Genomic DNA, 13,208 nt, shown 5'->3' on the forward strand with positions numbered 1-13,208 from the left:
GCACAGGAGAATCTGTCTTGAGGCAAGGAGCTACGGTGAAGGAGAAGAAGAAATTTTCCTCTAAGGTTCTTCTGATTGGGCTAAGAATTAAATTTACCTAAGACAGACTAATAGGAGAAAAAAACCCAAAGTTTTATTACACGTGCATGGAGGCTCAACAATGAAATTGAGGCTTAAAGAAATGACCAAGGCAGGCAATCTTTATACTTTTTGACAAGGTGGCAATAAATCTGAGAAATTGACAGGACAAAGAAACCTTAACTTTGGGACTTTCAGTTAGCAAGGAATTCTAAACAGAATATGGGCTGGGGTGGTAAATTAGTAAAAAGGAACAAGGGTTGTTTATAAGCCAGATTCTCATCTCTCTATTTCCTGTCTCCGGTGATGAGGATGTCTGTTTACCTCCTGGTGTGGGGAGTTATATCTTTCGCATGAAAATTTTATTTCTTGCTTTGTGGGGGGACAGAGAAACTCTGAGTGCCAGTCTTACACAGGCTGTCTCTTAAGTAGCTCTAATTTAAAATACTCAACATACCGGGGCGTCTGGGTAGCTCAGTCTGTAAGCGTCTGCCTTCGACTCAGGTCTGATCCCAGGGTGCTGGGATTGAGTCTCCCACATTGGGCTCCCTGCTCTCCCAGAGGAGAGCCTGCTTCTCCCTCTGCCTCTGCCCCTCCCCCCTGCTGCTCATGCACCCTCTCTCTCTCAAATAAATAAATAAAATCTTTTAAAAAAATCAACATACCAAAGCAGCATATTTTGGGGCAGCCTGCCCTTGGCCCCTACAAAGGGCTTTTGTACCTCTCCTGGCTGTGTTGCATGGGGATGGGAATTCACAGACACTCCAGGCTGGGGCAGCTCTCATTGCCCTTGGCAATCCTACTGATGTGAACAAACCAACAATTAATTGCAGCAACCACAGTAGCCAGCAGAAAGGATCCTTGAGGACCTGAGATGGGCACCCACGAAATTTTCTATAATTACTATAGTTTTATAATATTTCTCTCCGGTAGGGCCTTCACTTTCTTTTTCTTCTTCAAAATGAACTTGGTTACTCTTGGACTTTTACTGTTCTGTATGAATCTTTGGTTAGCTTCTCAGGCACCATGAAAATATGGTTTCTGTTTATTTAACTTTTTTTGATTCTATAATAAAACATACAAATGTATGCTTATACGTTTTATAATTTTTTGTTAGATTTATTCCCAGGTTCCTCAAAGTTCATGCTGTTATGATTGAGATCTATATTTGCATTGCAGTCGATTTTTAACAACTGTTGCTGATTTATATAGATGTCATTCTTTTAAAATATCCAGAATCCTGCAATTTTGCTCAATCCTTATTCTAATGTTTCGTGTACACGAATTTCTAGGCAAAAAAACGTGTACATTATTTCTAGGCAAATAATCTAGTTGTTAGAAAAGTTTTATTTGTCCTGTATTTCTTTTCCTCAGATACTTGCTTTGGATAGAAGCTCCAGAACATATTGAAGTGGAAGGAGTAAGTGATCTTGGTTTTTTTTCCCCTGACTTTAAAGGGAATGTTTCTGACCTTTCACCTTCAAACTATTTATCAGTACATTCTGATACTCTTTTGCCATGAGGGTTTCTGGTTGTTGTTGCTGTCATTTTTTTTTTTTTTTATAAAGGAGTATTACCTTTTTTCAAGTCACTTTTCTATAAATATTGAAGTTACCAAATTGTTTTTCTACTTTAATCTTGTAGGTAATGAATTACATTAATACATCTTCTAATGTTAAGCCATTCTTGCATTCCCAGAATAAAACTTATTTGGTCACAAAATATGGTTTTTATTTGTGGTAAACCAAATTCAGTAACTGATAACTTAATAACTTGTTAAGTTTGGAGCCATGTTTATAAGTGAGATTGGAATATCAGTTTTCTTTCTCATGTTGTCTTCTGGTTTTGATTTCAAAGTTATTCTGGTCACATACAGAAGTGGGAAGTTTTTAATTTTCCTCTCCATTTAAATACTATCTATAAAATGGAAATTGTGTATTTCATGTTTGTAAATGTTCTTGTGTGCTTAAAAAGGATAAATAGTCCCTATTTGTTAGAAAAAGATTGTTAATTATTTCATCAAATTTTGATGTTTCCTTTCTATGCTTAATCTCTTTAGTCTGAAAGAGTTGTGATAATGTTTCAAACTGTAGTTGTTAGTTTTATAAATTATTTTCAAAATTCTGTCAATTAATGCATTGTAGATTATGCAGTTATAATGTAAGTTGCATAGAGCTCAAAATTGATATATGTTCTTGGTGAATTGTTCCTTTTATTATTAAGTAATGACACCTTCATGTCCTAGAATAATTTTTTTTATGTTAAAGCCTATTTTTCTCCAATATTAATGGTGCCACATCATCTTTCTTCTGAACACAGTTCCCCTGTTATATCTTCTTCCTTGCTTTTTACTCTCAATCTTTTTTGTCATTTATTTTATGTCTATTATGAAATTAATACAGCTTAATATTAATATTATTTTTATTCAAATTGAGAATCTGTTAACAGATAAGCTAATCTGTTAATATTTATTACACTTATTGATGTATTTGAGCTATTTCTACCATTTTATGTCATGATTTTTTTATGTTGTCATGCTTATAAAATTTTTTTGCTTCTTTTGTCATTTTCTCATGGCTCTATGGGATTAGAATTCCTTATATCTTATTTTTCCCTCTATTGTTATAGAAACTAGATACTCTGTGTCTATCTTTTGTGGTTATGCCTAAATTTGCAAATAATCATAGTGATTTAAACATTTTAAAATTCTTATTTCCAGACCTCACCTAAGCAATTGAAAATACTTCATCTCTGATCTTTCATCCTCATCTTTCATACAATTTTACCAAATTAGTCGTTCTTAGTAGTAGGATTTACAACTAATGACTATTTAGATACCAACATAATTGTCAAATTCTTACTTACCTTGCTTCTTGCGCCCAAACATCCTTATAGTATCTGTTCTGGCCTTACTAAATTTCATATTTCTTTTTTTTTTTAAGATTTTATTTATTTATTTGACAGAGAGAGACAGCGAGAGCAGGAACGCAAGCAGGGGGAGTGAGAGAGGGAGAAGCAGGCTTCCCGCCGAGCAGGGAGCCCAATGCGGGGCTCGATCCCAGGACCCTGGGACCATGACCTGAGGCGAAGGCAGACGCTTAACGACTGAGCCACCCAGGCGCCCTAAATTTCATATTTCATCAAGGGTTTGTGAGTAGTAAAATCCCTCAGCCTACATTTGAATATTAAAAATGTTTTTTCCTTCATGAAGTGTTGTTTAGGTAATGGATTCTAAACTGACCGTTATTTTCCTTAGCACTTTGAAGATATTATCCCAAAGTTTTCTGATTATTTATCTATGTATTCTCCATTTTTCATTGGTTGCTTTTAAGATTTTTATCTTTATCCTTGCAGTTCTTTTTCACAATACTGTATATAGTTATTTGTTTTAGTTTTTCTGTTTTGTACCTGTGTTACTTCTTTTGAGTAGATCTTAGATCTTACTTTAATTCTTAACAATTATTTCTTCAAATGTTGCCTCTCCATAACTCTCTAGTGTTTTCCTGAATAATCAATTAATATATGTTGAACCTTTTTACTTTATCCTCCATTTCTCCTGACAGTTTTGCCATATTTCCCACTTTGTTCTTAGATCAAGCTTTAGCTTTGACTAATTTGTTGTTTAACCTCTGTAGTGTGTGTGTGTGTGTGTGTGTGTGTGTGTGTGTGTGTGTGTGTGTGTGTGTGTGTGTGAGAGAGAGAGAGAGAGAGAGAGAGAGAGAGAGAGAGAGAGAGATTGGCTAGATTTTTCATTTCAAATTTCTTTTTTGGGGGGATTCAAATCCTCCAATTTTAAGTAATACTGTTCTTTTCTTCCATTATGTCTTTTAATGTCTTTAAACCTCTATAATGATTGAAATGTTTTAAGTTTTACAGATTCTTTTTCATGCTGTATGGTTTCATATCTTTAGGTGCTAAGTCTCCTGTTTTGCCTGCTGATCCTCTCTTTGATAGTGAATTGTTTTTTTCTCCCCTGTGGTGCGCATCTGAGTTGGGTGGGTTTATTTATTTTTTTGGAGAACATCTTCAGCTGTGTGTGTGTTTGTGTGCACATGCAAATTCTTTGTGTTCGGAATACTGAATGTTCCAGAAAGCAGTCTCATTTTGCTTCTGACAAAGGTCTTACAACAATTTTTATATAAATTTTCCAGTTTGGTAATCTAATATAAACTGATTTTGCTGCTATTAATAGAGACCCTAGATATAAAGGTTAATTTTCCTGGATAAAATTAGTCCGCAAGTACGCTGTCCATGGTTGCTATACATCTTGATGAAATCCTCAGGGAGTCGGGGTCATTTTCTCTTTACCTCAACATCCTTAATACACAGCTTACATTCTTTGTCTGTTAGACCTCAAACTATTGCATCCTTCCTCAAGAGAGAAAGCAGGAGAAAGTGGGAGGGGAAAAAAAAATGTACTTACCTGCCATCTAAGGAGCCTTCTAAGGCATCTTATTATAGATAATTAGCCAAAACTATTTAAGTAACCACAGCTAGCAGCTGAGTACCCTTCCCTCCCTGAGCACGTTTAACTGAGCACATTCTCAATCCTAGTAATAGGCATTTCTTAGTAAGGAAGAAGGGGGAGAATGGATATGTGATAGATACCTGGCAGTCTCTGTACAACCAATTAAGCAGATATAATTAATTTGGGCATCATACTCATGTGTACTGGTCTGTAGGGTTTTTTTTTTTTAATGGGGGAGGGGCAGAGGGAGAGGGAGACAGAGAGAATCTTAAGCAGACTTCATGCCCAACACTGACCCAGCTGCGAGGCTGGATCTCACAACCCGCAGATCATGACCTGAACCAAAATCAAGAGTCAGAAACCTAACCGGCTGAGTCACCTAGACACCCCCTAATCTGCAGTTTCAATTTCTTGTAAGTGATGTTTTCCCCACCCATGGTTCTAGGAAATTTGCAAGCTTACTTGGAGCATCTTAGGCTACTGGGTAAGAATTTTCTAATTCCCTTTCCTACAGATACAGTAATTCTTCAATGTTTTTGACTATATAGAGGGGATTCAGTTATAGCCCTAGCTTTCTTTGAGTTATACCTACTTATTTGTGCTTTTCTTTAGTTATTTAAAAAAAACTTTGATATTGTGCTTTACCCAGTTTTTCTATTTATTTGTGGTGAGAGGTGAGACTGTCCATATTGGCAAAAATGTAGTCAAATTACAAAAGTGGACTTTTACCTCAGGACACTTGGTTTCACTCATCCATTCTATATTTGTATCTAGTTCTAAACAAATTAAGTAATGGTGACACCTCTGTCTCAGCAGAGAATATATTTGGTTAAAAAATTTGTTTTTCACAGATAAATTCTTTCTTTCTTTCTTTCTTTATATTATTTATATTATTCCTTAATAAAGTTAAATAAATTATTCCTTAATAAATATTTTAAATAAATTAACAATAAATAAACTATAAAATAAATAATTCCTTAATAAAGTTAAATTATTCCTTAATAAAGTTAAATAAAGTTAAAAAGATCTCTCTCTACTCAAATAGCAGTATGTGGGAGTGAGGAGGTAGGAAGGGAGGGAGACGGGCAATAAAAAGGAGAATTAAAAAAATATTTTTTAAAAGATTTATTTATTTGAGAGAGTGAGTGCGGGAGTGGGTGGGAGAGGGGCAGAAGGAGAGAATCTCAAGCAGACTCTCACTGAGCACAGAACCCTATGCTGGGCTCTATCTCACAACCCCCAGATCATGACCTGAGCAGAAATCAAGTCAGATGCTTAACTGACTGAGCCACATAGGTGCCCCTCAAAGTATATATCCCCTTAATCCTGATGAAGGAATTGATTAATGACTATACAGCGAGTTAAGAAAAAAATTAACTGTAAAACATTAAAAGATATTCTAGAAATTTCATTAGTTTGTATGACTTCAGGGATGCCACTATTTTTTTCGTTGCCCTTTTCTCCATTTGGAAGATAAGAGAAATAATGTTTTCTTATTTTCACACTTTAAAATCTTTTTTATAGTTTAAAAATTACTGTAACTACACTACAAATGTTGAGATGCTGTCTTAAAGATAGCCATTTTGAGGAGGACATGATAACCTCAGTATATTGCCATGTGAATTTTCCCTTAAAACAATGATTCTTGATTCCCACTAGCATCTAGAATCTGGACATATAGGTGACCCCAAAGCCCATTGGAAAAACTAAGAACAGCTATAGCAGAATTTTTTAGTATTCAATATTTACTATGTTCAACTTTTATAGAATCTCATATTCAGTACATATTCTTTATTTATAGTTATAAAGGAAATAAGATAGAAAATGAAAGTTGGGGCTAGGGATTAGATTAGAAGACATTGATAATTATGCTTCACAGTTTCCTGAAGGTTTCCACCTTAATCAGTGGTTTCATCACTCAGGGCCTCCTATTAAATAATCTAAAATGTTGCCATGCATGCATCTCCAAAGAGGTAGAAATAGTCATAATTTATATAAATGACAACTAAGCACCATGCTTTATCCATCTCTATTAGACAGATTCTGTTCCTTCCCTTGCCCCCAGTAAACAGAACCCCTATTGTAACAGGATCTTTCAATTACAAGTAATAGAATATTCACCTAAAAGTATCTTAATATAAGGATTATCACTTTATATAAGAAGAAGAGTTCTGGTTGTACACTTGCCAATGGAATCAGGAGATAAACGAGATCATCATAGATCAAGCTTTCTCCGACATAATCAGAGTATCACTTTATTTCTTAGACTTGTCCTTTTGTGTTCATAGATCTTGCAATTCTGGGCAATATCCAGTGAAAGAACAGAGAGATAATTCTTTCTTAACATCTTCTTGTATTACGGAAGAAAATATTCCCCAGAATCTTCTCAGCAGCTGTTCCCTTACATCTTATGGGGCATAACTGAGTCACATGCCCGAGTCAGCTACTGGCAAAGTACACTGTGATTGACTTAGTCAAATCATTTGGCTCACTGTCTTGAGCACATTGGTTCTGTTAGCAAAGAAAAGGAGAATATGGCTGTTGAGAATATAATCAACAGTGTCTACCATAGCTACACTTACCTAGAGCTCCATGCAGGATTTCTTTCTCTGATCCACATCCTGCTGACTAAATCATGTATAGACACATGGCCCAAAGTAGTTCCTCTATAGACTGTTCATCTCCTAGAGGGAAAAACACAAATCAAAGATAAAAACAAAAAACCCTGAACCAAATTTCAGGAAACTTGAAATGAGATGTCAAGAACAGCTCCATTTGGTTACAGATGAAATTAATTGACATATGTGGAGCTCCTGAGATAAGTCAATTGTAAGCATTAGAGTGAATGTCTATGAATTCCTGCTGCTGAGGTCCACTAGGCCATCATGATGCCCCCCTCCTGAAATCTGAGTAGTCGGCATTTCCAGCATTTCCAGGAGAAATCTTGTATCTGTCTTTACAGTAACTTCCTTTTCTCTGATACCTACATCCATACATGTCTGCTACATTTTTATTTTAGCTAGTTTTGAATTATGTTTCCATTTCTTGCAGCACATTTTTTTTTTTTTTTTTTTTTGCCTATAATAGAAATAGGTACCATAGACCGGCACAAAGAATGTGGGACATTGTGAACTGATGATCAGGTTTCCATGAACAATGAGACTCCCTTCCATTTTCAGTATGGGAAGATAATAAGCCATGATATGCAGAGGCAAAGCTGCTCATTAGGCAAATTATAGAGGTGAGGGTAGGGGCCCAAGTAAATAAACCTCAGTCTTAGAATACCTGGTTTTATGTGCATTTGGAAACAGAGTCATTATGTAACCTTGATGCAGTAAGACCACTTTCTGCAGCCAATATGCTAAAGCTGCTTAAAGATAAGGTCAGAACTGATCTTGAAAGATGTCAGATTGCAACACCAATTTATTTCCCAGCAGTTCCTGTCTTCCTTAATAAAGATTTAAACACAGATTAACAGAGATTCTGACAATTAAAATAGGAATATTTAAAAGATATCAGATATGCCAGCGTTGACAACATTGTTCTTGCCATGCAGTATTCAGTCTCTTGTTCTTTTGTTAATAGCATCTTAATTTCCCTTTATGTGGGATTGTCAGGTAAGGTGCTTGCATTCCCCTAGACAAGGATGGCAAATGACCCAAGATACACTGATCAGCTCTCCATCTTGGCTTTATATCTTGAATACAGTGACTGGGGGTCAGAAAAATGGATTGAAGTAACTGATCCAAGACCACAGATTATCCACTAATGCCAGTGCCTTGATCTCCTGAGCTCCTCTGGTTCTTGTCATTTCTGAGCCAGCATCTGAAGCTTTGCTTTTGACTTTGGGAGGTAGGCTGTATCCTCCAATGGATTTACCTATTTACTTACATTGGCTTATGGTAGCTCAAAGAAGGCTAGTTGGACCAGGGTAATGTATCCAATGTGGAGAGAAAGAGATGAGTTTTTGATATTTTTTTTATGTATAATCTAAAGCATTCTGTGATTGGTTAGAGTTGGAGGTAGAGAAAGAAGGGAATGAGTTTGGAACAAACGTGGGAATGGTAGTGATATTTATTGAGATAGGAAATAAAGGATGAGAAATATACTTACTGAAAAAAATTGTATGTTTAATTATATATGTATTGAATTGAGATGCCTTTGCCACAATCAGTAAGTAATAGGCTATATGTGGTCTTCAATTGAGGGGAGAGTTGAGAATGAAAATTGTTGCAAATACCACAGTCTTCCTGCTACCCCTACCTTAAAGATAAGGGCTAATATGGTAGGAAGATTCAGATGAAAGATCTCCATTCCTAACAAGTGGTATACAACAACAACAACAACAACAAAATACAGCACCATGGGGTTTTATGGAAACTATTGCCAACATAAAAGACCTGAGAAATGAATGCATGGTGTATCAGTTAAATTTTGATAAAATAATGCATATACTACATAACCACAAAAACCTCAGTATTGATAACAGTAATTATTTAGGGTAGGAATCTGAGATTCAGATGATTTGGGCTTGGCTCAGCTGATGTTAGATAGCATTATTTAAAAAAATATGGATCAGCTAGGGGAGTCTGCTGGTTTGGGCCATGGTCACTCACATGTATGGGTGGCATATGGCTATTTACTGATCTGGGCTAGCTTAGACTGAAATGACTGGGGAAACTGAACTCTATTCTATGCATCTCATCCTCCAGCTGGCTAGCACGGGCATGTTTTCATGCATAGAGGACCAAGAGAGAAAGTAAACAGAGACACACAGTCTCCTGACACCTATGTTCAAAGTTGGGACACCACCACTTCCACTGCATTCTACTGGCCAAAGCAACTCACAAAAACAGCCCATATCCAAGGAGTGGGAAAATAGACTTTCTATCTTTAGTTAGAATTATAAAATCACATGGCAAAGAGTATGGATACAGGATGAGATGGAGTATTTGGGCCATTTAAACAGTCTGTTGTACATGGTATTTCTATCAACTTCCCATTTAACTCAGGTTGACTAGTCCAGGAAGATGGCTAGGTAAGCCATAGATTACAGTGCAGTAATCAAGGTGTTGACCTTAATGCTGCTTCTCTTCTGCAAGTAATTTCCTTCACTTCCAAATTAATAAATATCATGGCATTTGGGACATAGTTATTGATTTTGCTAATACACTTTTGTTTTATCTATCAATCCTAAAAGTTTGCCTTCACTTGGCAGGGCAGATGAATACTATTATTGTGCTACTCAGGGAGAAGTCAATTCTATAATGGGGTCTGTGACAAAGTTTAATATATGGGTACATTGACCACCCCACCACATTCTACTAAAATACATAATACAGGTTTACTGTGATAATGATGCTGATAATCCCTGAAGGATCTGAAGTTAAAAGTTCCCTCATCTGTCTGGGTAAATCATATGTGTGGAAAACAATGAAAATAATGGAAAGATAAATCTAACAGAATACAGGGTGCTAATACCTTGCTAGTTGATTGTGGCTCCTTGGTTTTACTAGCTTAAGGCATATTGAAATATTCTCTCCAAAACTTAGGGATAAAATTGCATGAATTGGATGTCATTTGATGCGTTAACCAAGTTAGTCATGCCTAGCAGCATGTTATTTTCAAGTGGAAGTGATATTTTATAAATTAGAATGCCTAAGACTACAAATAACAGAATCACTTTACTCACCTTGGCCTCAACAATAATGAAGTTAATCATCTCATATGGAGAGCTTACCTCAGTAGAGGGCTTCAAATGGGGCACTAGCTCTGCTTCTCTGGTTCTCTTAACTCTGCCTCCTTTTTGTGTTATCATTTTCAGGCTACAGCTTGAGAGATGCAGCAGTGGTTGATGTCAAAGACAGATATAGTGTTACCCAGAAAAAATAAAAAGCATATCATTTTTATGGGTATTTTCTTCTCAAGGGAAAGAAAATATTTTCCAGAAGAATTCAGATGCCTTTCTTAAATGGATGACAAGCCTCGGCTTTCTTATGCAAAAATTCTACTGGGTCATCATCTTTACAGGTAACAATTCCTGAGTGCCCATTGGGTGCCATTGACCAAGATAAGCACAGTCTTGCTTTCCCGGAGCCTATCATCTGCCTTCCATACTAGGAACAGAGTGCATGTACCATTCTCTGAGAATACAGAGTTTCTTATATTGATATGCATTGAGTATAAGTAATTCTTAGCTTGCTGGGTGGTTTTTATTTTTTATTTAATTATACTAAAAAAGCTTTATTAGAAATGAAGAAAATAACATTTTTAAACCAATCACTGGCTTAGCCCAAAAAGGAACTGGGAAGAGAGTCTCCTTTCTTCAGTCATGTAGGGAAGTCATGTCTAATAACAAAGAAGAATAATGGATGCTAGGATGAGTAGCAAACAGTTTCTGCTGTAGGTGTGTATGGAACTGGATGTAAGCAGATAATAAAAACCCATATCAATTTACAAGAAAATTTGCTTGTGGACCTGTACTTGCCCCAGTACAATTTCACCTAAAACTTCATCAGAGGTTTCTTAGTTCAGAAGATTTCTGATTGCTTTATGTCATAGCTGGCACTAGTTCTAAGACTGGTCAAACTTTACAACTCTTTTAGGGTGTCTTAGTTCAGGCTACTGTAACAAAGTACTATAAACAAGGTGGTTTATAAACAACAAAAATTTTACTTCTCAAAGTTCTGGAGGCTGGAAGTCTGGGATCAGGGTGCCTGCATGATCATGTTCTTTCGGGTTGTAGACTGCCTTCATCTTCTTGTATCCTCAGATGGAGAAGAGAAAACAAGGGGGCTCTTGGGGTTCCCTTTTATAAGGGCACCAATGCCATTCGTGAGGGCTCCACCCTCATGACTTAATTACTTCCCAAAGGCTGTATCTCCTGATACCATCACATAGGAGGTTAGGATTTCAACATATGAATTTTGGGGGATCATAAACATTCAGTCTATAACACTGAGGTATACCGGAATGATGATGCAGAGGGAAAGTAGTCATTATAAGCAGAACCACAAACAGTATTTCTATGGGTCTCTATCTAGAACACATTATATAAGTATCCCAAATCCATCCTCTGAGCTCCAGACTTATATGTCTAACAGCATATACTAGCTTATAGATGTCTCAAACCTTCCTTAAATACATCATGCCTAAAACTAAACTCATAATCTCCACTTCATCTCCATTCTCACTATCTTAATGCAAGCATCACTTAGCACTGTAAAATTTAGGATTATTCTTAATTCCTCTGTGCACATATGCCCTGTTATGCAATCCTCCATCTCTACTTTCCATATTGGCACTTCATTACCACCATAACATATCATCTTGTTCCTGGACTTTCCCAGGAATATCCCTTCTTATTCTACTTCCAGAGTGACCTTTTAGAAATATAGTACTGTCACTTCCCTGGTTAAAACACTTTGGTGGGTTCCTTTTGTTTAGAAGATCAAAACTACCTATCCTTAACAGGCCTACAAAGCTCTGCAAAGTTTTGTCTCCACTTACATTTTCAGCTTTGTCTCACACTGTTCCTTCCTTTATTCCTTCTATTCCAGCCTGGTATTTCCAACCAGGAGTCCCTTTTACTGTGCAGGGGACAATGATTTGTCTTTAGCGGAATAAAGGTGCATTTTCTGCCTACCTTCCTGTTTTAGCTCTTCATCCATGGATTTAAAGAGCACCTTATACACACAGCAATATTGTACCCCAAATTGCTTCCCTCAAGATACTCTTCCCCCATGGTGAAAGAAGTGAAGACATATATTGGCATTTATGGATTTACTGATCTAATCAGGTGCCCCTAATCCTCTAACATCTGATTGATTAGTCTTTTCATTTCTTTTTCTTTCATACCCATCCATATTATCTCATGATTTTCACCCATTTAAGCATCAACAGTATATGTTAGTAGTTTTTTTGATGACGATCTTTATAAAATACGTTACATTTTCTTTTGTGTCTTGATAATACTAAATATCTTTTCATCCTTCAGTATTGCCACAATGTGCTAAAAATATTATACTTAGTTATAATATAGCAAGGCCTCCAGAAACTATTAAGGATTATTTTCCTCCACTCCAAATTGGGTCACACATGATTTTATTCTTTTTCCTATGGTGTCTTCTTGTAATGGTGTTCTCATTACTGTTGGTATGTGTTTTTTGACTTCTAATTGGCTGCCATGTGTTTTAAGCAATTCTAAGTGAATGTAATCTCCTGGCTTCAAGAATTTCTTATGAGCAGAATCTTGCATTTTATGACTCTTTTACTTGAGCTGAAAGGTTTAATCCATGATTTTCTGGTTTCAATCTTTGTTCTGGACAATTAAATTTATGGTAGACTGATCTTCAAATAAATCAAACATGAAATAATACTTCTGGTTTCTTTCCCAATGTATTATCTCTTGAAGGCTGGCTCAACTTATATATATTTCAATAAGGGAGTGTGATTATCTCTGAATAATCTGAATATTTTTTTCATTTTTGTATATATTTTAGACTTTTTTCCAAATCAAATTCCAGCCAAATCAAATGCTCTTGGTGTCCTATCTATCCAGTATGGTACATTTGTCTTTGTGCAATGCCATTAGCATAGTAAGGAGGTATATATTGAATAACTTCCTGGTGATCTGAAAGAATTAAGATAGTTTAAAGATGAC

The sequence above is a fragment of the Zalophus californianus genome, chromosome 6, assembly GCF_009762305.2.
Source record: "Zalophus californianus isolate mZalCal1 chromosome 6, mZalCal1.pri.v2, whole genome shotgun sequence".
Taxonomy (NCBI): Eukaryota; Metazoa; Chordata; class Mammalia; order Carnivora; family Otariidae; genus Zalophus; species Zalophus californianus.